This window comes from Dermacentor andersoni, chromosome 8 (assembly GCF_023375885.2).
Source record: "Dermacentor andersoni chromosome 8, qqDerAnde1_hic_scaffold, whole genome shotgun sequence".
NCBI classification, from domain to species: Eukaryota; Metazoa; Arthropoda; class Arachnida; order Ixodida; family Ixodidae; genus Dermacentor; species Dermacentor andersoni.
Window position 1 is genome coordinate 119,611,540 of NC_092821.1, and position 4,059 is coordinate 119,615,598.

The window sequence follows — 4,059 nt, forward strand, 5'->3', positions numbered from 1 at the left end:
CTTGTCAATGTCTCTCTCTTTCTCTCTCTCTCTTTTGCACCTAATGAAGGTGCGAATCCACTGAATATACAGTTAAACCTCCATATAACAAACTTTAATATAACCAATTTCTCGATATAACGAAGTATTTAACTTTTCATAACCTCCTGTCCATAGAACACCATGTAATTAGAACCTCAATATAACGAAGTGTGTTTGTATGTGATTTCAATATAACGAAATTCCGCTTCCACAGTAAAGGGATGCAGAGACAATAAATGGAAACTTCCACGAACGCAAGATGGTCAAATGATTGAACTACAAGTGGCTGCTTGCAAACTCGCCTCTCAAATCTCACGCGGCGCGACAACAGCAATCGCCGAAGTGAAGCAGCATCATTCTCCGTATAAAGTTCAAGTGCGATAAGATCCTATCGTGCTTTAGGTGCAACTATGCGAGGATTAGCAAGAAAGATGGTGGCTTCACGCACGAGTGCCGCCTCCCTGCGCAAGCAAAGGGAAAGTGGGGCGTGGGAGCAATAACGTGATCGATAACGTAGAGGAGGGGGGCATAAGTTGACCCGCGTCGCGATTTCTGGTGCACGTCTCGGAAGTGGCTGCGCATGGCTGTAAGCGTGGCTGAGCGCATATGCAGTCGCGTACCCTGCTTTAGAGGTAATCTGTTGTGTGTGCAACAAGTGGGCATGCCGAGACGGCGTGGCTCCATGTAAGCTGTCTTACCACGCTTTTAGTATTGCAGGTTGCGAGTTTCGGTGACCCGTTGGAGCGAGAGGCAGACGAAGCATTCGCTCCCCGCTGCCGGCGCTTTTCGAAATAGCGTCGCCCCAGTGCGGGCGTTCGATCGGCGACTGCAATTATTTTCATAAAAGGTCGAATTTCAATACAACGAAATTTCGATATAACGAAGCAAATTGCCGATCTCACCTACTTCATTATATCGAGGTTTAACTATATAAAAAAAATGGAAAGCACCATAGCTTCAAAAATAATCTGCCTTACTACAGAACCCCAATGGTGCCTTTCTTTGGGGACAAAGGAAAAAGAATGCATGGTCCAGGAAAATGAAATACATTAAAACCTCGCTATAACGAAATTGAAGGGAAAGAAAAAAGTTACTTTGTTATATCTATTACTTCATTATATTAAATATTGCATGCCCTGCAATATGGAGATTTCTAGGGGAATTTCATTTTGTGATATCCATTATTTCGTTATGTCAAAGTAATCGTGCCAGCTATATGGAAGGCCACGACAGCATCTGAATGTGGGGTTGACCGCTTCTACTTTCGTCCACTTTAGGGGGCTGCTTTAGGGTAGCATGAGAAGTTGGGTGGAGGTGGAAGTGGGGGTGGGGGGGATGAGGCTTATTGCATGCTTAAATTTGCCAGTGCATAAGTGATGGCACATTTCCCAGAGGGTCCCTCTGGATCCACCAATGGTCCACCTAACTATATGAGACAAATACGGAAGGAAGAGGAAACGGGAAGGCCTTGCGCTGGCTCTCAACTTATCTTCGTAACCTCAACTGAGGTAGCCAACATAATATTTGCTTTCGATGTCGTAAGCCAATGGCGATCCTACACACGGCAGGCGGTGCCAAATTGCTGTTTTCAGCAGCGACATGAAACAGTGAATATAGCATGTGGCTTTGGTCTCGTTGGTTCTGCATTCTTGTGACCAGCGCAGAACTTGGGGCGAATCATTTAACGCTCAAGGCGATGAGAACAGGCGCATGTCCTCGTCTCGAGTGTTTCATCTTGCGTTACATGCTGGTGGTAAAATTTGGAGGACGCTTAAGCTTCACCTTTAAGAGTATTCAAAGATCCCTGACTGCTTCTCATGCTTCCTGGCAAGTGGAGCGTGTGACCGCATTGTTTACCGGGAAACGCTGGCCACGAACGCTATGCACGAAGGCCGGCTTTGTGGTACAAACGCGGCCTCTTGCGTGGACCGCGATGCGGCAGAGGCGAGCGCCAGCTGGAGGTATTGCAAGGAACTGGGCGCACCGCTCCGTGACCCCCGAGACAACCGCGCGCCGACGCACGCAAATGGCGGACGCCGCGGCCGGTCTGTGAATTGTAGAAACGCCGGAAAAAGGGTTTCTTTCAGTTTTCGCGTAACAGAATTATGTTTTCTCGTATAGTCAAATTACAATATGAGAGCTATCATGTCTGTAGGTTGTGTATAAGTCGTAGTTTACGATTTTTCTACGTATTTTAGCTTGAGAAATACAATTCAGTAAGTTACTTGCGCCACATGGAAGGGCCTGGGTATGCGTGGTGTGAAAATATTTTTGCCGCAGCGACGTCCGACGCCGACACCGGAATTTCTGCAACAAGGGATCCTTAACGCTATCGCGGTAGTAATGGTAAATGCAGTCAACCCGGCGGCGATGCTGCATTTCTTGGTGCACAGTTGCAGTTTCAAAGTAACAACTGGGAAGGGGAATGGAACAAACGGGAAGTTAACAAGCATGACCCTATGGCAACCAAGTGCGACCTGTGTTTCATAGCGTAAGAGCTGGGGATATGTAACAGAATTTACACGCAGAACCTTCTGTGGGGAGTTATCTAAATGATGCGTGAGCATTCGTTACTAACTGCCTGCTGTTTCATTGTCGTATACTGCTGTGTTTAGTATAGCTGCGAGAAACATCGCGAAATAATCGTGAAACGGAGAAGCGCGATTGCAACACCAGAATGTTAACTGAGACAAGCCTGAGACGACGAACAGCGAAGTAGTAGCAATGTTCACTCTTTATAGACAACTCCCAGAGGATGTGGACGTGGGGTGAAAAAAACCAGAGAGATTTCGTAAATGACGCAAGTTTATACAACATTTCTTATGTACAATGTCTCTTGTTTCGTTCTTATTGTTGCGTTTGGTCTTTATCTTCAAATTGAAGAATGGTGCGTTTGGATGTTGCCGCTCCTTCGTGGAAGCTGAGCACTGGCCGATGTGTGCTGTAGTATGTGATGTAATCGAAGTGTCACGTTTGGTAGACACCGTACATAAACGTGGTCGATGACGCTGCCTCCTCTCCATGCGAACCATTATCAAATGTGATCTACTGTACTCTGGTGGCGGCTGCGTATGGCGCTGTTACGCGGGCTCTACCTTGAAAGCGATCTGCAATGGGGACACAGAGCGCCGAGTGCTGATAGCTTCGTGTATGCTGTGTTCTCGGCGCTTAGGTAGCACAAAGGTAAATTCGTTCGCAGCTGCGGGCCCTATCTTGAAAGTGATCGTTCTTTGTGACGGAGGGACCGGTTTCCTCATTTGGTAAGAATAGAAATCCTTACGTATTTAAACCACAATGACTTTTTACCGTACTTTGTTTCTTTGAATCAGTCTCGGTAACCAGCGGGTGGGCGTCACGGCATTATGACACGCTGGCTGACTCCGTTCCTGTGATCCCTGCACCTGCCACATGCAAGTGAAGCCTGAAGCGATACGTGCGGCACTCATTGTCCTCTGAAATGGAAACTGTGGAAGGCGCCAGAACACCTGTAGCTCCCATGCGCATATCTCTAAAGACAGAGTGCACAAAGGAAGTAAGTGTTTTTACTATACTGACAATTAAGTTTCTTAACTTTTAGTATTGCCGAAGGAAATGAATGGGTTCCGAGGGGATGGAAACAGAGTTTGGCAGCAATGGATTAAATGGAGCAATTGTGGAATCGTCAGGCACAGTATGTGCGTGGCTGATGCAGTACAGGATAAAGTGACAATTGGTTCTGGCAGAAGCCTTCGTCCCGCAATGAACCTAAACCAACCAATAATAGCACCAATAAAAGCACATTGCAAAGGCTCACATATATTTAAGCCGATAACGGGCTGGCGAAGTTAATTGCAACGTGAACGACGAAGCTTCCACAGAGGTCTATTCGCTGCGCAGCGACGTGAACTAAATCGGCCACTTTCAGGTGCGCGATGTCAGAGAGAGAAGTGGTTCTTGTGGAGAAGGAGAAAAGGCTAGCGCTATTTTCTGCAACCCATGCGGGAGCACGGCTCAGCTCCCCCGGTTTATGGCCCATCTTCCGCTATGGGTACGTGCCAT